The sequence below is a fragment of the Rutidosis leptorrhynchoides genome, chromosome 1 (genome assembly GCF_046630445.1).
Source record: "Rutidosis leptorrhynchoides isolate AG116_Rl617_1_P2 chromosome 1, CSIRO_AGI_Rlap_v1, whole genome shotgun sequence".
Lineage (NCBI taxonomy): Eukaryota > Viridiplantae > Streptophyta > Magnoliopsida > Asterales > Asteraceae > Rutidosis > Rutidosis leptorrhynchoides.
The window spans coordinates 246,156,842-246,183,346 of record NC_092333.1 but is presented as its reverse complement, the minus strand read 5'-3'; positions in this window follow the sequence as shown (position 1 = coordinate 246,183,346).

The window sequence follows — 26,505 nt, the reverse complement described above, 5'->3', positions numbered from 1 at the left end:
GTTAATACACTAAATGATATACTTATTTATCATTTTATCATTTTAAACATAGTGTATCAATATCTTAATATGATTCATATGTATTTAGTAAGACGTTGTTATAACGATAATCGTTATATATATCGTTTCGAGCTTCTTAATTCAATAATATCATTTTTTATGTATATCACTCATTGTTAATATACTTAATGAGATACTTACTTATCATATTATCATGTTAACTATATATATATATATATATATATATATATATATATATATATATATATATATATATATATATACAAGTTTTAACGTTCGTGAATCGCCGGTCAACTTGGGTGGTCAATTGTCTACATGAAACTTATTTCAATTAATCAAGTCTTAACAAGTTTGATTGCTTAACATGTTAGAAACATTTAATCATGTAAACATAGTTTTCATTTAATATATAATCATGGAAAAGTTCGAGTCACTACAAAGGAAGAAGAAGCTTGATTCGGGTCAAAGCGCGTGTTTTAAAGTTGTTCATCTAGTCTCTAGCTACGTTTTGATTGTGGTGGTATGTCCTCATCTTGACTTTCTTTACTTTGACTCGTTAAAGGGTTAGGGTTTGGGTCAATGGTGAACATAAAACCCATTTGTTAGTGATTTGGGGGGTTTTTGGGTAAGAGTGGGTCATAAAGACCCAAGAGTGACTAACCTAGGTTTTAAAGTGATAAATTGTTTTTATGGGTCTCAAATGGCTAGTTAATCACTAGCACACCTTGTTGATTTTGTAAGTGGGTATTATTTGGGTTGTGGATGACCCAAATGGGTGTATTGGCCTTGGAATGGGTCAAATGAGTTTTGAATGACCTAAGTTGTCTAATGAGTACGAAAATACACTAACCTTGAGTTAATAAGTGTATTAAGACCAAAATTGTTTAGTGTTAGGGTTTTGGTGTAATCTTGACCTAGCGTTAGGGTTAAGGGTGAAAATGAGTCAAAATCGCACCCTGGGTCAAAATAACACTAGGGTGGTGAGTGAGTTGGTTGACTAACTTGATTGTGTGATTGATTATATGCATAATGTAATAGGTGCGTTACATTGAAGGTTGCGAGCTCGAGTTATCATTCACCGATGGCGTTAAGGTGAGTGGAATAATTATGCATGTGTGTATATGGTATATTTATTTGTATGCTATGGCATGATCCACGGAGCCGGAAGTGCCATAGTATGTGCGAGTGTGCTATGATGTGAACCACGGTGCCGGTAGCATCATGGCACGTGTATTGTAGTGCGAACCACGGAGCCGGTGGCACTAAGGTGCGTGTATTGTAGTGTGAACCACGGAGCCGGTAGCACTATAGCACGAGTGTTGAGGTGTGAACCACGGAGCCAGTATCGCCTCAACGAGAGTATGACTCGAGTTGTGATGTGAACCATGGAGCCGGTAGCATCATGACAATACGTATGGTGTGTGAAATGTCCCGTTTATATTGATTATAAACGTTCCATATTAATTGATTTCGTTGCGAGGTTTTGACCTCTATATGAGACGTTTTTCAAAGACTGCATTCATTTTTTAAAACAACCATAACCTTTATTTTATCAATAAAGGTTTTAAAAACATTACGTAAATTATCAAATAATGATAATCTAAAATATACTGTTTACACACGACCATTACATAATGGTTTACAATAGATATATATTACATCGACATATGTTTCTTGAATGCAGTTTTTACATAATATCATATAAACATGGACTCCAAATCTTGTCCTTATTTTATTATGCAACAGCGGAAGCTCTTAGTTTTCACCTAAGAATAAACATGCTTTAAACGTCAACAAAAATGTTGGTGAGTTATAGGTTTAACCTATATATATCAAATTGTAACAATAGACCACAAGATTTCATATTTCAATACACATCCCATACATAGAGATAAAAATCATTCATATGGTGAACACCTGGTAATCGACATTAACTAGATGCATATATAAGAATATCCCCATCATTCCGGGATACCCTTCGGATATGATATAAATTTCAAAGTACTAAAGCATCCGGTACTTTGGATGGGGTTTGTTAGGCCCAATAGATCTATCTTTAGGATTCACGTCAATTAGGGTGTCTGTTCCCTAATTCTTAGATTACCAGACTTAATAAAAAGGGGCATATTCGATTTCGATAATTCAACCATAGAATGTAGTTTCACGTACTTGTGTCTATTTTGTAAATCATTTATAAAACCTGCATGTATTCTCATTCCAAAAATATTAGATTTTAAAAGTGGGACTATAGCTCACTTTCACAGATATTTCCTTCCTCGGAAATAAGACTTGGCCACAGATCGATTCATAAACCTATACAAATATGTACATATATATCAAAGTATGATCAAAATATAATTACAACCATTTTTATTATGTTTTAAAGATTTGAGTGTATTAAGTCAGCTGTCCTCGTTAGTAACCTACAACTAGTTGTCCACAGTTAGATGTACAGAAATAAATCGATATATATATTATCTTGAATCAATCCACGACCCATTGTATACACGTCTCAGGCTAAATCATAACTCAAAGTATATATATTTTTGGAATCACCCTCAACCCTGTATAGCTAACTCCAACATTACTGCATATAAAGTGTCTATGGTTGTTCCAAATAATATATATACATGGGTCGATATGATATGTCAAAACATTTGAATACGTGTCTATGGTATCCCAAGATTACATAATATATTAGAATACATGTATAATACAATATAAGTTAGCTAGGATATGATTTGTATAGATTTGTTAAACATTTCCCGTAGCTAAAAAGATCAAAAATATCCAATCTTGTTTTACCCATAACTTCTTCATTTTAAATCCGTTTTGAGTGAATCAAATTGCTATGGTTTCATATTGAACTCTAATTTAAGAATCCAAACAGAAAAAGTATAGGTTTATAGTAAGAAATTTAAGTTATATGTCAATTACTAAAGAGGTAGTCATTTTCGTCGAAAGAACGACATCTTGATGATCATTTTGAAAAACATACTTTCACTTTGAGTTTAACCAAGATTTTTGGATATAGTTTCATGTTCATATGAAAAATCATTTTCCCAGAAGAACAACTTTTAAATCAAAGTTTATTATAGTTTTTAATTATCCAAACCAAAACAACCCCCGGTTTCAATACGACAGCGTATATCCGATTTTATGGTGTTCATCGTGTTTCCAGGTTTTAAATCATTAAGTTAGCATATTATATAGATATAGAACATGTGTTTAGTTGATTTTAAAAGTCAAGTTAGAAGGATTAACTTTTGTTTATGAACAAGTTAAGAATTAACTAAACTATGTTCTAGTGATTACAAGTTTAAACCTTCGAATAAGATAGTTTTATATGTATGAATCGAATGATGTTATGAAGATCATTACTACCTCAAGTTTTCTGGATAAAACTATTGGAAATTAAAAAATGGATCTAGCTTCAAAGGATCCTTGGATGGCTTGAAAGTTCTTGAAGCAGAATCATGACACGAAAACAGTTCAAGTAAGATTTTCACTCGAAATAAGATTGTTATAGTTGTAGAAATTGAATCAAAGTTTGAATATGAATATTACCTTGAATTAAAAAGATAACCTACTGTAAATAACAAAGGTTCCTTGATCTTATATGATTACTTGGAATGGATTAGAAAGCTTGGAAGTAGACTTGCAAATTTGGAAGTATTCTTGATTTTTATGAAACTATACTTATGGAATTTATGAAGAACACTTAGAACTTGAAGATGGAACTTGAGAGAGATCAATTAGATGAAGAAAATTGAAGAATGAAAGTGTTTGTAGGTGTTTTTGGTCATTGGTATATGGATTAGATATAAAGGATATGAAATTTTGTTTTCATGTAAATAAGTCATGAATGATTACTAATATTTTTGTAATTTTATGAGATATTTCATGCTAGTTGCCAAATGATGGTTCCCACATGTATTAGGTGACTCACATGGGCTGCTAAGAGCTGATAATTGGAGTGTATATACTAATAGTACATACATCTAAAACCTGTGAATTGTACGAGTACGAATACGGGTGCATACGAGTAGAATTGTTGATGAAACTGAACGAGGATGTAATTGTAAGAATTTTTGTTAAGTAGAAGTACTTTGATATGTCTTGAAGTCTTTCAAAAGTGTAAGAATACATGTCAAAACACAACATGTATATACATTCTAATGGAGTCGTTAAGTCTTCGTTAGTCGTTACATGTAAGTGTTGTTTTGAAACCTTTAAGTTAACGATCTCAATTAATGTTGTTAACCCAATGTTTATTATATCAAATGAGATGTTAAATTATTATGTTATCATGATATTATGATGTATGAATATCTCTTAACATGATATATATACTTTAAAATGTCGTTACAACGATAATCGTTACATATAAGTCTCGTTTCGTAATTCTTGAGTTAGTAGTCTTGTTTTTACATATGTATTTCATTGTTAACACACTTAATGATATATTTAAATATCATTTTATCATGTTAAATATAGTGTATCAATATCTTAATATGATACATATGTGTTTAGTAGACGTTATCATAACGATAATTGTTATATATATCATTTCGAGTTTCTTAACTTAGTAAACTCATTTCTTATGTATATCACACATTGTTAATATACTTAGTGAGATATATACTCATCATAATCTCATGTCAACCATATATATATGTCTATATATACCACAACATGTAGTTTTTACAATTTTGTAACGTTCGTGAATCGCCGGTCAACTTGAGTAATCAATTGTCTATATGAAACTTATTTCATTTAATCAAGTCTTAACAAGTTTGATTGCTTAACACATTGGAAACATTTAGTCATGTAAATATCAATCTCAATTAATATATATAAACATGGAAAAATTCGGGTCACTACAGTACCTAGCCGTTAAATAAATTTCGTCCCGAAATTTTAAGCTGTTGAAGGTGTTGACGAATCTTCTGGAAATAGATGCGGGTATTTCTTCTTCATCTGATCTTGACACTCCCAGGTGAACTCGGGTCCTCTACGAGCATTCCATCGAACCTTAACAATCAGTATCTTATTTTGCTTAAGTCTCTTAACCTCACGATCCATTATTTCGACGGGTTCTTTAATGAATTGAAGTTTTTCATTGATTTGGATTTCGTCCAACAGAATAGTGAGATCTTCTTTAGCAAAAAATTTCTTCAAATTCGAGACGTGAAAAGTGTTATGTACAGCCGCGAGTTGTTGAGGTAGCTCCAGTTGGTAAGCTACTGGTCCGACACGATCTATAATCTTGAATGGTCCAATGTACCTTGGATTTAGTTTCCCCCTTTTACCACATCGAACAACGCCTTTCCAAGGTGAAACCTTAAGCATGACCATTTCTCCAATTTCAAACTCTATATCTTTTCTTTTACTGTCTACGTAGCTCTTTTGTCGACTCTGGGCGGTTTTCAATCGTTGTTGAATTTGGATGATTTTCTCGGTAGTTTCTTGTATTATCTCCGAACCCGTAATCTGTCTATCCCCCACTTCATTCCAACAAATCGGAGACCTGCACTTTCTACCATAAAGTGCCTCAAACGGAGCCATCTCAATACTAGAATGATAACTCTTGTTGTAGGAAAATTCTGCTAACGGTAGGTGTCGATCCCAACTGTTTCTGAAATCAATAACACATGCTCGTAGCATGTCTTCAAGCGTTTGTATCATCCTTTCGCTCTGCCCATCAGTTTGTGGATGATAGGCAGTACTCACATCTAGACGAGTCCCCAATGCTTGTTGCAACGTCTGCCAGAACCTTGAAACAAATCTACCATCTCTATCAGAGATAATAGAGACGGGTATTCCATGTCTGGAGACAACCTCCTTCAAATACAATCGCGCCAACTACTCCATTTTGTCATCTTCTCTCATTGGCAGGAAGTGTGCTGACTTGGTGAGACGATCAACTATTACCCAAATAGTATCATAACCACTTGCATTCCTTGGCAATTTAGTAATGAAATCCATGGTAATGTTTTCCCATTTCCATTCTGGGGTTTCAGGTTGTTGTAGTAGACCTGATGGTTTCTGATGTTCAGCTTTGACCTTAGAACACGTCAAACATTCTCCTACATATTTAGCAATATCGGCTTTCATACCCGGCCACCAAAAGTGTTTCTTGAGATCTTTATACATCTTCCCCGCTCCGGGATGTATTGAATATCTGGTTTTATGTTCTTCTTTAAGTACCATTTCTCTCACATCTCCAAACCTTGGTACCCAAATTCTATCAGCCCTATATCGGGTTCCGTCTTCCCGAATATTAAGATGTTTCTCTGATCCTTTGGGTATCTCATTCTTCAACTTTCCTTCTTTTACAACCTCCTGTTGCGCCTCCTTTATTTGAGTAGTAAGGTTAGTACGAATAATTATATTCATAGCTTTTACCCGTACAGCTTCTCTGTCCTTTCCACTCAAAGCGTCGGCTACCACATTCGCCTTCCCCGGGTGGTATCGAATCTCAAAATCATAATCATTCAACAGTTCAATCCACCTGTGTTGTCTCATATTCAGTTGCTTCTGATTAAATATATGTTGGAGACTTTTGTGGTCGGTATATATAATACTTTTGACCCCATATAAATAATGCCTCCAAGTCTTTAATGCAAAAACAACAGAACCCAATTCCAAATCGTGAGTTATATAATTTTGCTCGTGAATCTTCAATTGTCTAGGCGCATAAGCAATCACCTTCGTTCGTTGCATTAATACACAACCGAGACCTTGCTTTGATGCGTCACAATAAATCACAAAATCATCATTCCCTTCAGGCAATGACAATATAGGTGCCGTAGTTAGCTTTTTCTTCAATAACTGAAACGCCTTCTCTTGTTCATCCTTCCATTCAAATTTCTTCCCTTTATGCGTTAATGCAGTCAAGGGTTTTGCTATTTTGGAGAAATCTTGGATGAATCTTCTGTAGTAACCAGCCAATCCTAAAAATTGACGTATATGCTTCAGAGTTTTTGGGGTTTCCCACATTTCAACGGTTTCGATCTTTGCCGGGTCCACCTGGATACCTTCTTTGTTCACTATGTGACTGAGGAATTAAACTTCTTCCAACCAAAATGCACACTTTGAAAACTTAGCGTATAGTTTTTCTTTCCTCAATACTTCTAGCACTTTTCTCAAATGTTCTTCGTGCTCTTGATCATTCTTTGAGTAAATAAGTATGCCATCGATGAAAATAATGACAAACTTATCAAGATATGGCCCACACACTCGGTTCATAAGGTCCATGAACACAGCTGGTGCGTTAGTCAATCCAAACGGCATAACCATAAACTCGTAATGACCATAACGCGTCCTAAAAGAAGTTTTTGGAATATCATCCTCCTTTACTCGCATTTGATGATATCCAGAACGTAAATTAATTTTCGAATAAACCGACGAGCCTTGTAGTTGATCAAATAAGTCGTCAATTCTCGGCAGTGGATAACGGTTTTTGATGGTAAGTTTATTCAACTCTCTGTAGTCAATACACAACCTAAATGTACCATCCTTCTTCTTGACAAACAAAATAGGAGCTCCCCATGGTGATGTGCTTGGTCGAATGAAACCACGTTCTAATAGTTCTTGCAGTTGGCTTTGCAGTTCTTTCATCTCGCTGGGTGCGAGTCTGTAAGGAGCACGAGCTATTGGTGCAGCTCCTGGTACACGATCTATTTGAAATTCAATAGATCGATGTGGAGGTAGTCCCGGTAATTCTTTCAGAAATACATCGGGAAATTCTTTTGCGACGGGAATATCATTGATGCTCTTTTCTTCAGTTTGTACTTTCTCGACGTGCGCTAGAACAGCATAGCAACCTTTTCTTATTAGTTTTTGTGCCTTCAAATTACTAATAAGATGTAGCTTCGTGTTGCCCTTTTCTCCGTACACCATTAAGGGTTCTCCTTCTTCTCGTACAATGCGAATTACATTTTTGTAACATACGATCTATGCTTTCATATCCTTTAGCCAGTCCATGCCAACTATTACATCAAAACTCCCTAACTCTACTGGTATCAAATCAATCTTAAATATTTCGCTACCCAGTTTAATTTCTCGATTCCGGCATATATAATCTGCTGAAATTAATTTACCGTTTGCTAATTCGAGTAAAAATTTACTATCCAACGGCGTCAATGGACAACTTAATTTAGCACAAAAATCTCTACTCATATAGCTTCTATCCGCACCCGAATCAAATAAAACGTAAGCAGATTTATTGTCAATAAGAAATGTACCCGTAACAAGCTCCGGGTCTTCCTATGCCTCTGCCACATTAATATTGAAAACTCTTCCGCGGCCTTGTCCATTCATGTTCTCCTGGTTCGGGCAATTTCTAATAATGTGGCCCGATTTTCCACATTTATAACAAACTACATTGGCATAACTTGCTCCGACACTACTTGCTCCGCCATTACTCGTTCCGACACCATTTGTTCCTTTCGTTCTGTTAACCCCTGGTCCGTAGACCTCACACTTCGCCGCGCTATGACCATTTCTTTTACACTTGTTGCAAAATTTGGTGTAGAACCAAGAGTGATACTTTTCACACCTTTGGCATAGCTGCTTCTGATTGTTGTTGTTGTTACGGTTGTTATTGTTGTTGGGATGATTGTTGTAGTTGTTGTTGTTGTTGTGCCATTTGTTGTAGTTGCGATTGATGTTGCGATTGTTGGGATAGTTGTTGTTGTTTTGGTGACTCTTATCACCATTTTCCTCCCACTTTCTTTTGACTAACTTCACGTTGGCCTCTTCGGCCGCCTGTTCTTTAATTTTTCCCTCAATCTGGTTCACTAGTTTGTGATCCATTCTACATGCCTTTTGTATGGAGGCAGGCTCGTGTGAACTTATATCTTCTTGGATTCTCTCCGGTAACCCTTTCACAAACGCGTCGATCTTCTCTTCCTCATCTTCGAACGCTCTCGGACATAATAGGCACAATTCTGTGAATCGTTTTTCTTACGAAGTAATATCGAATCCCTGTGTTTGTAACCCTCTAAGTTCTGACTTGAGCTTATTGACCTCAGTTCTGGGACGGTACTTCTCGTTCATCAAGTGCTTGAATGCTGACCATGGTAGCGCGTAAGCAGCATCTTGTCCCACTTGCTCTAGATAGGTATTCCACCATGTTAACGCAATACCTGTGAAGGTATGCGTAGCGTACTTCACTTTGTCTCCTTCAGCTCACTTACTTATGGCAAACACTGATTCAACTTTCTCGGTCCACCGTTTCAATCCGATTGGTCCTTCGGTCCCATCAAATTCTGAAGGTTTGCAGGCAGTGAATTCCTTGTAGGAGCATCCTACACGATTTCTTGCGCCGTTAGCTGTATTGCTAGATTCAGAGTTATTGTTGGTATGTAGCGCGGCATGTACTGCGGCTATATTTGAAGCCAGAAAGGCACGAAATTCCTCTTCGCTCATATTCAAGGTGTGTCGAGTAGTCGGTGCCATTTCCTTCAAAATAGTCAAATGAAACAATTTAATCTTACAGAATATTAAGAGTAGTCAATAGTATCTCGTAGCATAATATGAACTCATTTATAAAAGCTTTTTCTTCATATTAGCGTTTTATAAGTTTAAATTCGGGTACTACCTACCCGTTAAGTTCATACTTAGTAGCTAATATACAATTTAACTACTACAATTCCATATAAAAAACTGATTATAATAATATATCACATACAAATATTCTTCAAACTTACAACTTCGCTATATTACATATAACATGAAATATAGTACACTATGATACAGGACAGTTTTGAAGATAAATCTAGTTAATATGCAAGTTGTTAAGCAAAGGAAATAAAGACACGTAATTCATAAGTCCAGAAACAAGTCATGCATTCTGGTTTTACTAAGACGACTTCCCATCCTTGGTCTTGTGGAAAATAACCGTTATGACCATTGGCTAGGCAGCATGTTGTAATGTCATTAAAAGGACGAGGGTTTCGTAATGTCCAACAGCCCCGTAATAATCTAAAAACCTTGTTTCTCACCCCAACTACTGAATTCGTCACTTATGGGAAGGTTTTATTTAAAAGCTGCAATCCGATGTTCTTTTTCTCACTTTGGTAAGAAGCGAACATCACTAACCCGTAAGCATAACATGCTTCTTTATGTTACATGTTAGAAGCTCTTTCTAATTCACGAAATCCTATGTTGGGATATGTTGAGTCAAAATAGGTTCTTAACCCGTAGCGTAAAATTGCATTTGGGTTACCCGCATTTAATGCTTTAAAGAAAACATGGCGTAACTTACGGTCTCCCCAATGTGATATACCCCACCTATCAAAGGAAAGCCTTTTATAAACTAAGGCATTTCTGGAAAGTCTTTCAAATGTTTGACAAGTCAATTTTGCCATAACTAAATGTGCTGATGAATTCTGACCGACTCTAGACAAGATTTTCTCAATCATATCCTCTGGTAGGTCTTCTAAAATATTCGGTTGTCTACCCTTAACGTCCATTTTATTTTTATACTGTAAAATAGATAAGGATTAGATTCGTAATAACAAACAATACAAGCAATTTTTACATAGAACATAAAAGTACAAGCACACTACAATACATTTATTACACAACATGCTCACACCCCTCTAATCGGAATCACTGTTTTCTTCTTCTTCGGACTTGGTTCTTTTTCCTAATCTTCTAGGGATATATGATGTTCCTCTAATACGAGTCATCGTTTTCAACACTGGTTTAGAAAAACCTGGTGGTTTAGAGGTTCCCGGGTTATTGTCACGATATTGAAAATACGGGTGTTGATGGTACATATAAAGTTCATCTGGGTCGGAATCAGATTTCTCTATTTTGATGCCTTTTTCCTTATTATTTTCTTTTGCCTCATTAAATTGGGTCGGGGTAATTTCTATAACATCACCGGAATCCTCATCAGGATCCGATTCATCAAAAAATTGGCAATTTTCCCAATATTTTGCTTCCTTAGCTGAAACACTATTGACCATTATTAACTTTGGTCCATTGGTTGAGGATTTTCTTTTATTTGACCGGTTTTCTGTGGTTCCTACTATTCCCCCCTCCGGAACCTCTTCTTCTTTCGGTTCCTCTTCTTCTGGTTCCTCTTCTTCCGGTTCTGTTTCCTCTTCTTCCAGTTCTTCGGGAACTTGTGAATCTTGCCAATATATATTCGACTCTTCGTTATTATTAGGTGAGTCAATGAGATTTGTGCTAGAGGTAGACATCTATCACACAGTATCAAACATGTTAAGAGATTAATATATCACATAATATTTACATATTAATAATATATAGTTTCCAACAAAAATGTTAAACAATCATTTTTAAAGAAAAGACGGTTGAAGTCCAGACTCACTAATGCATCCTAACAAACTCGATAAGACACACTAATGCAAATTTTCTGGTTCTCTAAGACCAACGCTCTGATACCAACTGAAATGTCCCGTTCGTATTGATTATAAACGTTCCATATTAATTGATTTCGTTGCGAGGTTTTGACCTCTATATGAGACGTTTTTCAAAGACTGCATTCATTTTTTTAAAACAACCATAACCTTTATTTTATCAATAAAGGTTTTAAAAACATTACGTAGATTATCAAATAATGATAATCTAAAATATAATGTTTACACACGACCATTACATAATGGTTTACAATAGATATATATTACATCGACATATGTTTCTTGAATGCAGTTTTTACACAATATCATATAAACATGGACTCCAAATCTTGTCCTTATTTTAGTATGCAACAGCGGAAGCTCTTAGTATTCACCTGAGAATAAACATGCTTTAAACGTCAACAAAAATGTTGGTGAGTTATAGGTTTAACCTATATATATCAAATCGTAACAATAGACCACAAGATTTCATATTTCAATACACATCCCATACATAGAGATAAAAATCATTCATATGGTGAACACCTGGTAACCGACATTAACAAGATGCATATATAAGAATATCCCCATTATTCCGGGACACCCTTCGGATATGATATAAATTTCGAAGTACTAAAGCATCCGGTACTTTGGATGGGGTTTGTTAGGCCCAATAGATCTATCTTTAGGATTCGCGTCAATTAGGGTGTTTGTTCCCTAATTCTTAGATTACCAGACTTAATAAAAAATGACATATTCGATTTCGATAATTCAATCATAGATTGTAGTTTCACGTACTTGTGTCTATTTTGTAAATCATTTATAAAACCTACATGTATTCTCATCCCAAAAATATTAGATTTTAAAAGTGGGACTATAACTCACTTTCACAGATATTTCCTTCCTCGGAAATAAGACTTGGCCACGGATCGATTCACGAATCTATACAAATATGTACATATATATCAAAGTATGATCAAAATATAATTACAACCATTTTTATTATGTTTTAAAGATTTGAGTGTATTAAGTCAGCTGTCCTCGTTAGTAACCTACAAGTAGTTGTCCAAAGTTAGATGTACAGAAATAAATCGATATATATTATCTTGAATCAATCCAGTTAGATGTACAGAAATAAATCGATATATATTATCTTGAATCAATCCACGACCCAGTGTATACACGTCTCATGCTAAATCATAACTCAAAGTATATATTTTTTTGAAATCAACCTCAACCCTGTATAGCTAACTCCAACATTACTGCATATAGAGTGTCTATGGTTGTTCCAAATAATATATATACATGGGTCAATATGATATGTCAAAACATTTGCATACGTGTCTATGGTATCCCAAGATTACATAATATATTAGAATACATGTATAATACAATATAAGTTAGCTAGGATATGATTTGTATAGATTTGTTAAACATTTCCCGTAGCTAAAAAGATCAAAAATATCCAATCTTGTTTTACCCATAACTTCTTCATTTTAAATCCGTTTTGAGTGAATCAAATTGCTATGGTTTCATATTGAACTCTAATTTAAGAATCCATACAGAAAAATTATAGGTTTATAGTTAGAAATGTAAGTTACATGTCAATTACTAAAGAGGTAGTCATTTCCGTCGAAAGAACGACATCTTGATGACCATTTTGAAAAACATACTTTCACTTTGAGTTTAACCAAGATTTTTGGATATAGTTTCATGTTCATATGAAAAATCATTTTCCCAGAAGAACAACTTTTAAATCAAAGTTTATCATAGTTTTTAATTATCCAAATCAAAACAGCCCCCGGTTTCACTACGACAGCGTATATCCGATTTTATGGTGTTCATCGTGTTTCCAGGTTTTAAATCATTAAGTTAGCATATAATATAGATATAGAACATGTGTTTAGTTGATTTTAAAAGTCAAGTTAGAAGGATTAATTTTTGTTTGCGAACAAGTTTAGAATTAACTAAACTATGTTCTAGTGATTACAAGTTTAAACCTTCGAATAAGATAGTTTTATATGTATGAATCGAATGATGTTATGAACATCATTATTACCTCAAGTTTTCTGGATAAAACTACTGGAAATGAGAAAAATGGATCTAGTTTCAAAGGATCCTTGGATGGCTTGAAAGTTCTTGAAGCAGAATCATGACACGAAAACAGTTCAAGTAAGATTTTCACTCGAAATAAGATTGTTATAGTTGTAGAAATTGAATCAAAGTTTGAATATGAATATTACCTTGAATTAGAAAGATAACCTACTGTAAATAACAAAGGTTCCTTGATCTTAGATGATTACTTGGAATGGATTAGAAAGCTTGGAAGTAGACTTGCAAACTTGGAAGTATTCTTGATTTTTATGAAACTATACTTATGGAATTTATGAAGAACACTTAGAACTTGAAGATGGAACTTGAGAGAGATCAATTAGATGAAGAAAATTGAAGAATTAAAGTGTTTGTAGGTATTTTTGGACGTTGGTATATGGATTAGATATAAAGGATATGAAATTTTATTTTCATGTAAATAAGTCATGAATGATTACTAATATTTTTGTAATTTTATGAGATATTTCATGCTAGTTGCCAAATGATGGTTCCTACATATGTTAGGTGACTCACATGGGCTACTAAGAGCTGATCATTGGAGTGTATATACTAATAGTACATGCATCTAAAAGCTGTGTATTGTACGAGTACGAATACGGGTGCATACGAGTAGAATTGTTGATGAAACTGAACGAGGATGTAATTGTAAGCATTTTTGTTAAGTAGAAGTACTTTGATATGTGTCTTGAAGTCTTTCAAAAGTGTAAGAATACATATCAAAACACAACATGTATATACATTCTAATGGAGTCGTTAAGTCTTCGTTAGTCATTACATGTAAGTGTTGTTTTGAAACCTTTAAGTTAACGATCTCAATTAATGTTGTTAACCCAATGTTTATTATATCAAATGAGATATTAAATTATTATGTTATTGTGATATTATGATGTATTAATATCTCTTAACATGATATATACTTTAAAATATCGTTAAAACGATAATCGTTACATATAAGTCTCGTTTCGTAATTCTTGAGTTAGTCGTCTTGTTTTTACATATGTAGTTCATTGTTAACACACTTAATAATATATTTAAATATCATTTTATCATGTTAAATATAGTGTATCAATATCTTAATATGATACATATGTATTTAGTAGACGTTATCAAAACGATAATTGTTATATATATCATTTCGAGTTTCTTAACTTAGTAAACTCATTTCTTATGTATATCACACATTGTTAATATACTTAGTGAGATACTTACTCATCATAATCTCATGTAAACCATATATATATGTCTATATATACCACAACATGTAGTTTTCACAATTTTGTAACGTTCGTGAATCGCCGGTCAACTTGGGTGATCAATTGTCTATATGAAACTTATTTCATTTTATCAAGTCTTAACAAGTTTGATTGCTTAACAAGTTGGAAACATTTAGTCATGTAAATATTAATCTCAATTAATATATATAAATATGGAAAAGTTCGGGTCACTACAGTGTGAACCACGGAGCCGGTAGCACCATGACGCGCGTATGATTGACCATATGGTTTGTGTATGCATTGTAGTGTAGCATATTGTATTATTTCGATTATATGCTATTAATCATGCTAGTTGCTGTAATGGCAGCTATTAGCTTCGTACTTGAGATGGTATGCTAATTATATTGCTAGCGTGTATGCGATATGTGTGTAAGTGTTCGCAACTAGGTATATTATATATGTATGTGTATAATTATTGCATTCACTAAGTGTTTTGCTTACCCTCTCGTTGTTTACCTTTTTAGGCTCCAGCGTGGATAAAGGCCAGGGTGTACGTTTGGACTAGCGGCTCCCTATATGATTACGCTAGAGATTTGCTTTTGAAGTTAGACCTAGGATTCGGATAGTTTAACCCCAAACACCATGCTCGGGTTATTGTTTGGCATTTAAACTTGTCGGTCAAAACTTATATTTTTGAATGGTAAATGAGCGATTGATGTTCGGTGGTCGAACACTCGTTTGGGGTCCTAAAAACATGTAATCTTTGTTTATTCATGTGGCGTGAAGCTTTTGGTATTGATGGTTGTCGAAATAGCGAAACTTTGGTGATTTGTATATTTTGGTCAAAGTTAAAATCTGTCACAGGTGTGAGCCGCGCCGCAGCCCTGAGGGGCGCGCTGCGGGTTAACAAGAATTTTAGATGTCGAGGGTTTTAAATGGTCCAGACCATTTGGGAATGTGTTAAGCCGCGCCGCGGCTAGACTGATCACGCCGTGGGTTAAGCCTGTCAGGTACAGGCTGTCTTCCCTAAAAAAAAAGTGTTTTGCGTTGTTTACCGGGTTGGATCGTTACAACATTCTGATCACTTTCTAACAAAAATAGTCTAGGAAATCTCGCTTTTAACGGTTCACCGCCTAACTAAACGTCTTTCCAAAACCGTACACCTGATCCGTTTCCAACCTTTAGCTGTAAAGTTATGAAACAATGAATACCATATACCTTTCGCTTTTATCACGTTGGGATTAAAAACAGAGTGATCTTTGTGTATTGCTATAATCGTTCTAACTCACAACGATTTAGGACATGTCTCAAAATGCCAAATTCATTTGAAAATCATACCCAAATTAAACTCCCGCAAACTTCCAACCTCGAGTCCACCTTTTAATATGAATTAAGAATTAAGTCCCATTTTACCTAATGCATTTTCTTATTCGCGTCACTACCACCCCAAAAATATTTAGCCCGTAAACTCTCCAAGTCTTTTGTTACCATTTCCAGATTATTAAATTAAGAAAGATAATAGATACCCATACTTTCCAACACCGCTTTTAAAAGCGTATATCTACCACCAACGAACATCAAGTTTGCTTTCCAACTGGATAGTTGTACGAAAACGATCATGTTGGTTGATAACTTAATGATAATATTCGTACATTGCTAATCTGTGTTTTGATGATGACAACTTGCTAAGAGTGATTACATGTGGAATTAAGTAAACACGCAAGTTCATAAATCTAGTTTTTCTCTAGCAAACGACTAAAACATATAACGCGTAAAAGTGTCAAAAGTGTCGTTTTACAAATGCAGGGTGTCTGCGGTTAAGTCACAGACGACCGCAGGTTCGACCGTGATTGTTCTGTACCACAGTTTCTGAGAAACGTGGTGCATGGTCGACACCACGGTAGACCGTGGTTCAACCGTAGATGTCCTAATCAAATCTTCTATCCAAATAAATTTTGATCACCTTGGGGCATTTATAATTCACGAAACCTCTTTTAACATGCCTAATATAGTTTCCCTTTTCATATTGAAAAGAGTTTCGTTCACTACGACACTATTCCTAGTTAATCACACCTATTGATGTCTTAATTAGCTTATGATTAAGGAAAACACATGTAACGACCCTACTTTTTCCGTTATCTTTTACCATTTATTATTTAACGTCCGTTAATTGTTATTCATGCCACGTCATTTCTATGACCTATATTATTATTTTAGTAATAATATATTAATTATTATGTGTTAAATGAATATTTGTATTCATATTTTAAATTGTACGTTTTTATGTGTCGTGAATTTCTATCCGGCGAATCTTTTCGGTTTTCAAACCAACGGTCGCGCTTTTGTGATTTTTAAGTCCTAATTATTTTAAATATGATATTTTAATATCATATATTTATATATAGTGTTTATATATATTTTTTGTCGCGTATTTGTTATCTCTCCGAATTTTCAATCGCGTAATCGTGTTTTCGCGTTTCGGGTTTCGTTCGGGCGTTCGGGCCACAAGGACTTTACAAAATAACAAAAGTGGTCCATGGGGCCCACCCCACACTCACCAATCGGATGAACACTCCCATGGAGAGGGAGTGTTGGCTCATTTGCTCCACACTTTTCAATTTCAATTCATTTTATTAAAACCTAACATTTTATATTTTTCTCTCAACCTCTCCTCTCCCTCCCTCCCTCCCTCCTTGTCTGTTGCCTACCTCATCCACAAACATCATCATCTTCAACAATTAAAAGCTTGGATCATTAAATCATTCGCATAATCGTGTTCCTCTCGTTCTCCTCTACGCGTCTACATTAATCTTTTCTCGATTAGGGTATAAACCCTAACCCTTGATTTTTAATTTTTCATATATTTTACTGATTTTGCATGTTATGTTGGTTGTATGATGATTATATGTTATTGATTGTTGATAGTATGCGTAGAAATGCTCGTTAATTCATGTTTTCGGTTTGATTATTTTGGGACAGCAGCTTGTTTGATCATTTCTGTAAACATAACTGATATAAAAGTGAAATTAAAGTGTTTACATGAGTTCCTCTCATGAAGACATTAATTTTAGACTCCGGATTCATGTTATTTCGATTCTCGGAGCTCTAGATATGATTAAAATGGTGTTTAATTGAAATTAAAATATAAAAACGAATTGATTCAGGTATGGTCCGACTTTGTGACCACTTTTGGAGTCTTTAGGGTGTACTAGTATATTAGGATTGATGATGGGATGAACTTTCATGTTCGGGTCATCGAAATCCGAGCCACGAATAACCCTGTAACACCCTATTTTTGTTTCTGATGTTGCAGTAGGTCGGGACGCCGTCCCGATAGGGGGGACGTCGTCCAGCAACAAAAGGTGGGACGCCGTCCAGCAACAAAAGGTGGGATGCCGTCCAAGAATCGGGACGCCGTCCAAAGTGTCTGACAGGCCAGCTGTTTTACTTTAAGATATTTAGAGGGGTATTTTGGTATTTTCACTTGAGGGTCAGTTTGGGAGCCACAAAACTGACCCATGGGCTATCTTATCCCCATTTCACCTCCTTTCACTCACACACTTGCATCTAGAGAGAGAGGAAGGGTTTAGAGAGAGAGAGGTTGATTTGGAGAAGAAGGAGTCGGATTATCGCAAAAGCTCGGGTTCTAAAGTTGTTCATCTCGCTCCTAGCTACGTTGTGGTGGTATTGGTAAGCTCAAACTCCGAATTTCATTTGTTAGATTTGATGTCCAAGTTAGAGTTTTGAGCTAGATTGTTGTGAAACCCTTTTAGATGATGAAGTAGGTCCATGGTGACTTGTTAATCTTGTCACTTGGAGGGTTTTGGGTTGGTTGACGTTTTAGCCTCGATTAGGGCTTGATCTTGAGTTTAATCACTAAGTTTAGTGATTATGGAAGTGTTGAAACTCTTTTGGGTGAGTTTGGCTAACTAATGTTGAAATGGGTCAAAATTAGGGTTTTGGTGTCAAAATGGGTATGACACGTGTTAACACTTGTGTTCGGGTTTAATTGGCATGTTAGGACCATTTTCACTCGTGTTAGTGATTATTGGTTAATTTGGGCGCGGTTTGTGCTTGGAAGTGCAAATTGGTCGAATTTGCACTAAGGGTTAATTGGGTTGGTTTGTAAGTCAACCCTAATTGTGTTGTTTGTATTGTGATAATGGAATAGGTACATTCCATTGACGAGTTGCAGATTATTTGGAAGCATTCATCAAGGCGACAAGGTGAGTGTTAATATCCTATATGCATATGTATGTGTAGGATGGGTGCGGGTCGGGTGAAGTGATTCTCGGCTATAGAGCTCACTTCACATATAGGTGGATTGATGGACTTGTGTATGAGTCCAATTGGCACGGTTGTGCGTTTTGGTTGACCACCTTTGACGTGGTACACATTTTGAGTGTACGTGATCACACGTGGTTGTGATGTGGATGTTATAACCCCAATGGCGAAGGGTTGATATTGTTTTGATGTAGATAACCCCGATGTGGTGGATTTTATAATCCCGTGACCGTGGGTTTTGGTATTTGGGAAGTGAATCTCGGGTAGTGCGGATTCATGATGACTCGGGTTGTTCGGTCATCCTTTTTATGAGGTGATGGATTTCGGGTTGTGCGAATTCATTAAGGCTCGGGTAGTTCGGCCAACCTCGGTTGTTGAATTGGTAGAGAAGTGAATTTCGGGTTGTGCGAATTCACTAAGGCTCGGGTTGTTCGGCCAATGTTCGTATGATTGAGGTTAAGGGGTTAACCTTGTAGTTTGGTTACCCATTTATGTACGCGTATTTACTTATATTGTTGTAACTAATCTTGCGGTTTGACTTGGTGGTACGTTAGGTATAACATTGCTTAGTTATGCTTGGATTGCGGTATGTGGCTCGTATTTGTGTGTTAGCGATGCGCATTTCATTTTATGCATATATATGTATGTAGTATATTCTCATTCACTAAGCGTTAGCTTACCCTCTCGTTGTTTACATTTTTATAGATTGCACGGATGCGGTGGCTCAGGTAAGCGCGGGGACTAGTGGACTTGCGTAGTTGCTTTAGAAGACTTGCTTTTGGATTTGATTAGGATTGGGTAGCGTGTCCCCAATCCCATGCTCGGTCTATGTTTTTGTATAAACTAATGGGTTGAAATAGTCACTTATGGTATTTTGGTTCGATGTGGGCCCGGCGTCGTAAAACTCGGTTTTTATTGTGAAAAACTCTTAGTTTACACTATTGTAATACGTTGTGAAAGTGTTTTGGTTTAAAAGTGTCGGGAAGCGGGTTTTTCACCCGTGTGTAAATCGTTAAACTGATCAGAATCTGGCAGGCAATCTGGACGCCGTCCAGGTATGCTGGACGCCGTCCAAGCTTTTGGACGCCGTCCAGATGGGCAGTTCCAGAAAAAAAAAATTTATGGCACATTTTCGGATGGTTAACGGGTTGGGTCGTTACAAGTGGTATCAGAGCATGGTCTAAGGGATTTAGGTGACTTAAGATAGGTGCCTAGACTTAGACTTTTGTGTGTGCTTATTTGTTGCGGGACTTGTAGGATTACGGGTCAGAATGGAAATTTGGTTAGTGCCTCAATTGATAGGTGGACTAACATGTATATTAATACGTGGATATTATTAATATACGATTGTGTTATGTTTATGTTTACGTTGCGTTGTGAATATCATCGAGCAAGATGGTCGTTGTACTAACGAGGAGATACGATGTGTGTGCGTAATAAGGACTTGCAAACATTATTACGGGTGCAAATCGTGTTTAACAAGTGATGTACGCCGAGTGTTGAGCAAGATGGGGCGGTGTTATGCGTGTTGTTTTATACGTTCGTGGACTAATCATTTTGCATTCTTTAGAATGACGACGCGAAACGAGATCGAGACGAATGACGAGGAGTTTAACTCTAGAGTTGCGGCCGCCGTTGCGGAGCAAATGAGTGCGTTTCAAGAAGAAATGGATAGGAAGTATTCCGAATTTCGGGGTAGTAGTGAAATGGAGCGTTGTCTTAAGAGCTTCATGAGGACTAAACCCCCGATGTATGATGGGAAACCGGATCCTTTGGTAAGCACAACTTGGATTTCGGATGTCGAAGGGTGTTTTCGTACTATTGATTGGCCTCCCGAGAAAAAAACGAGACTCGCTACTAGTCTGTTGCGGGGCAGGGCAAGGGATTGGTTGGATGGTAAGATCGATCTTGTCGGTGGCAAAACGTTTATGGCCTTATCGTGGAACGAGTTTAAGGAGGAATTCTTCGAGGAGTTCCGGACTTCGGCCGATTTGTGAGAATTGCGTAATGAGTTGCGAAATTTGCGACAAGGATCTATGGATTTGAATACTCTCAAGACGACCTTTATGGAGAAGGCTCGTTTTTGCCCGGAGTATTTGGGGAATGATCGTTTGTTAATGGGGGATTTCTATCGGACCATGAATGATGACTTGAAAAGTAAAATTAGTCGGGGTCAAGCGAAATCGTTTGCGGAATTATTCAACTTGGCTAGAGGGTTCGAGTCGTATACGCGATCAAAGATGTGTGAACCTTCAAGTAAGAGGAGGGTTGATTCGTACGGCGCCCCGGGTAAGAAAAATAAGGGTGCAAGTGCGAGTACGGGTAATGTGGGAAAAGACACGGTGGATTCTCGTGCACCTAGATGTTTCAATTGTGGTATTAGGGGCCACAAGTTGTGGGAGTGCACAATGCTGAGAAGTGATGACGGGATGTGCTACTATTGTCATAAGGAGGGGCATCGCAAGCCGGATTGTCCCGAGTTGGCGGCGACGAATGCCGCAAGGAGACGTTGATGTACGTTTCGTTTTAATAGATACGTCCTTTGATTATTTATTTTGTGCTGATGAGTTTGAGTTGTTAAATTCCTTGTGTTGTGCATATTGTTGTTATGGGTGACGTTCCTAATGGAAGTACCCTATGGTGACGTTTTGATTGTCGGGCGAAGGACGTAAGACTTGGTGCAACCAAGCATTCCTTAGTATTGGGAATTGTTTCTACCAAGCCATGTGTGTGGGCTTCGGTGTTCGGATGTTAGAGCGTGTCGCTCTCGTGTTAAAGTTGATGAACCATGAGGTTCGTCGAGTGGGATGAAACCCGAGAGATCGAGTGTTTGATCTCGATGTATGTTGGTAAAGGAGTCTACGTGACGCGACATTAGGTGCCTCTTTCATACCTACTAGCGTGGTGTTCGACTCCGATTGTGTTGTGGTTACATTGTACTTAGGGTACCGAGATGAAACCCTTAAGTACATGAGTGACTAGGTGAAGTTGATAAGCTATAGCAATTGGATGATTGCGAGAGTGTAGTGTACTTTGTGGTACACTTTTCGTTTGAAGTGTTTAAGGATAGGTTAAAATCCTTCGTATGCTCAAGGTTGGAGCAAGGAATGGTGATGGGTCATGTGAACCCAATTGTTGGTAAAGCCTACCTTTGGTAGCATTGTACGGTCGTTCGAGTTGTGACATTGGAACGTAGTTCCAAGTGGGGGAGTTACACTCCCGCACGAGGAAGTTTTAGTGTGAGATTTCGGATGATGCTTTTGGTAGATCCAGAAAATGTTGTCGAGACCTGATTTTGGTCGATTTGTGGTAGATTACAATTTCGGATAAATTGTACTTATGGTTTGAATTTGAATTATCACCGAGTTGGTAATGTGGTAAATCTCGTTGAGAGATAATGGACGTGTTTGGCGAGCAAGGTGAAATCCTTCGGTTAAAGGAGGTGTGTGTCGGATTCTCTTCTAGAGAATTATTGTTTTGTGCCTATGTTTGATATAGGTGGTTCTTGCTCGAGTGTGTGAATGGTTAGTGGTATCCGTTAGGATTCACTATGGCGTAGCAGAGCGCGATGTTACGCTACTCGTTGTTCGAGGCCAAAAGGGCGTTGATTGATGAAGCATGACCTTCGGGGTCCGCTGACTTCATCATGGTAGTACGTGATTGGTGGAGCATGACTTTCGGGGTCCGCTGACTTCATCATGAGCGAGGTGTTATATCGGTGAAGCATGACTTTCGGAGTCCGCTGACTTCATCCGGTATTGAGATTGGTGAAGCATGACCTTTAGGGTCCGCTGACTTCATCATGGTTGTTGATTGGTGAAGCATGATCTTCGGGTCCGCTGACTTCATCATGGTTGTTGATTGGTGAAGCATGATCTTCGGGTCCGCTGACTTCATCATGGTTGTTGATTGGTGAAGCATGATCTTCGGGTCCGCTGACTTCATCAAGGGAGTAGTGTTATGTCGGTATGGTGTAACATTATCGGGAAATGCGAGTACCGGTGGGAAATGCCAGTACCATTCTTGAGTTGTGTTGTGGGACGTGAATATCGGGTTGTTCGTATTCACAATATTTCGGGTAGTACGATTGTCCCTGTTGGATGGACTCATAGTTTGAGGTAGTGAATGTCGGGTAGTTCGGATTCACTAAGGCTCGGGTTGTACGGCCATCCTCGGTTATACTATGTGGCGTTAGTGGTGAATATCGGGTTGTGCGTATTCACGATGACTCGGGTTGTGCGGTCATTTCGTTGTGAGATATATGGATTGGGTAGGTGAATTTCGGGTTGTGCGAATTCACTGAGGTTCGGGTTGTTTCGACCATCCTCCATATGTGTTCAGGCTCGGGTTGTTTCGGCCATGTTGAGTTGTGATCTATCGGTTGTTTTATACACCGATAGTGGGGTCGTAAGGACCGTTTGGTTTGATCTATTGGTTGTTTTATACACCGATGGTGGGGTCGTGAGAACCATGTTGTAGGATTAGTGATGCGATAGCCGTGCTTCGCTCACATGTTGTTACAGGTGTGACGAATTGTCGATTTTGGTACACCTTTGGATTTGCATTGCCATGATCATTTTGGGCGCTATCGGTTTTAACCGTTTGTTATGATGTTACGGTAGTTGCGTATTGGTCGTATTGCGCACTACAAGGGATGTTTAGTATTAAGTGTAATCTGTAGGGATTCATTTGGATCTTTCTTTATCGTTTCGGATTGTTGACTTTAGGATTGAGACTTGGTTGCTTCTAGCATTGTACCTGTAATGGTACGCTGAAGGGTTGATATCTCGGTCCGAGATTGGTTGAGTTTTCCTGATGATAGGGAGTGAGCATGGTTTTAGTGCTCGGATAGTGGGTTTGATAAATCGCGGGAGACGATTTTAGTTGTTAAAGGTGATTCCTTGGGAAGAGTTGCCTAGGAAAGTCGAATTGGGACTTATGTTGAGGACCGTGGAGTGTGGTCCATTTGGTTAAGTGACGAGGATCACGAGGACGTGATCGATTCTAAGTGGGGGAGTGTTGTAACACCCTGTTTTTGTTTCTGATGTTGCAGTAGGTCGGGACGCCGTCCCGATAGGGGGGACGCCGTCCAGCAACAAAAGGTGGGACGCCATCCCAATAGGGGGGACGCCATCCAGCAACAAAAGGTGGGACGCCGTCCAAGAATCGGGACGCCGTCCAAAGTGTCTGACAGGCCAGCTGTTTTACTTTAAGATATTTAGAGGGGTATTTCGGTATTTTCACTTGAGGGTCGGTTTGGGAGCCACAAAACTGACCCATGGGCTATCTTATCCCCATTTCACCTCTTTTCACTCACACACTTGCATCTAGAGAGAGAGGAAGGGTTTAGAGAGAGAGAGGTTGATTTGGAGAAGAAGGAGTCGGATTATCGCAAAAGCTCGGGTTCTAAAGTTGTTCATCTCGCTCCTAGCTACGTTGTGGTGGTATTGGTAAGCTCAAACTCCGAATTTCATTTGTTAGATTTGATGTCCAAGTTAGAGTTTTGAGCTAGATTGTTGTGAAACCTTTTTAGATGATGAAGTAGGTCCATGGTGACTTGTTAATCTTGTCACTTGGAGGGTTTTGGGTTGGTTGACGTTTTAGCCTCGATTAGGGCTTGATCTTGAGTTTAATCACTAGGTTTAGTGATTATGGAAGTGTTGAAACTCTTTTGGGTGAGTTTGGCTAACTAATGTTGAAATGGGTCAAAATTAGGGTTTTGGTGTCAAAATGGGTATGACACGTGTTTAACACTTGTGTTCGGGTTTAATTGGCGTGTTAGGACCATTTTCACTCGTGTTAGTGATTATTGGTTAATTTGGGCGCGGTTTGTGTTTCGAAGTGCAAATTGGTCGAATTTGCACTAAGGGTCAATTGGGTTGGTTTGTAAGTCAACCCTAATTGTGTTGTTTGTATTGTGATAATGGAATAGGTACGTTCCATTGACGAGTTGCGGATTATTTGGAAGCATTCATCAAGGCGACAAGGTGAGTGTTAATATCCTATATGCATATGTATGTGTAGGATGGGTGCGGGTCAGGTGAAGTGATTCTCGGCTATAGAGCTCACTTCACATATAGGTGGATTGATGGACTTGTGTATGAGTCCAATTGGCACGGTTGTGCGTTTTGGTTGACCACCTTTGACGTGGTACACATTTTGAGTGTACGTGATCACACGTGGTTGTGATGTGGATGTTATAACCCCAATGGTGAAGGGTTGATATTGTTGTGATGTAGATAACCCCGATGTGGTGGATTTTATAATCCCGTGACCGTGGGTTTTGGTATTTGGGAAGTGAATCTCGGGTAGTGCGGATTCATGATGACTCGGGTTGTTCGGTCATCCTTTTTATGAGGTGATGGATTTCGGGTTGTGCGAATTCATTAAGGCTCGGGTAGTTCGGCCAACCTCGATTGTTGAATTGGTAGAGAAGTGAATTTCGGGTTGTGCGAATTCACTAAGGCTCGGGTTGTTCGGCCAATGTTCGTATGATTGAGGTTAAGGGGTTAACCTTGTAGTTTGGTTACCCATTTATGTACGCGTATTTACTTATATTGTTGTAACTAATCTTGCGGTTTGACTTGGTGGTACGTTAGGTATAACATTGCTTAGTTATGCTTGGATTGCGGTATGTGGCTCGTATTTGTGTGTTAGCGATGCGCATTTCATTTCATTTTATGCATATATATGTATGTAGTATATTCTCATTCACTAAGCGTTAGCTTACCCTCTCGTTGTTTACATTTTTATAGATTGCACGGATGCGGTGGCTCGGGTAAGTGCGGGGACTAGTGGACTTGCGTAGTTGCTTTAGAAGACTTGCTTTTGGATTTGATTAGGATTGGGTAGCGTGTCCCCAATCCCATGCTCGGTCTATGTTTTTGTATAAACTAATGGGTCGAAATAGTCACTTATGGTATTTTGGGTCGATGTGGGCCCGGCGTCGTAAAACTCGGTTTTTATTGTGAAAAACTCTTAGTTTACACTATTGTAATATGTTGTGAAAGTGTTTTGGTTTAAAAGTGTCGGGAAGCGGGTTTTTCACCCGTGTGTAAATCGTTAAACTGATCAGAATCTGGCAGGCAATCTGGACGCCGTCCAGGTATGCTGGACGCCGTCCAGGTCTTAAGTGTTGGATGCCGTCCAAGCTTTTGGACGCCGTCCAGATGGGCAGTTCCAGAAAAAAAAAATTTATGGCACATTTTCGGATGGTTAACGGGTTGGGTCGTTACAAACCCGTTATGACTAAAACATGTTTTTGAACGGATTAAAGCTCCAAGTTGAATAATGGCTGTAGGTCACGACTTGGTGGCTGTTCTTGGGGTGTTCTTGAGCACACTAATGTGTCGGGTGGGTTGGTTAGGCGAAGATAGATATAAGACTCGCCGAAAACTGATTCCCGGGACTCAAGTTATGACCCGATGAACTTTTAATTAAAACTTATAGTTATTAAATAAGACTTATGATATAAATAATGATTTTCATTATTAATA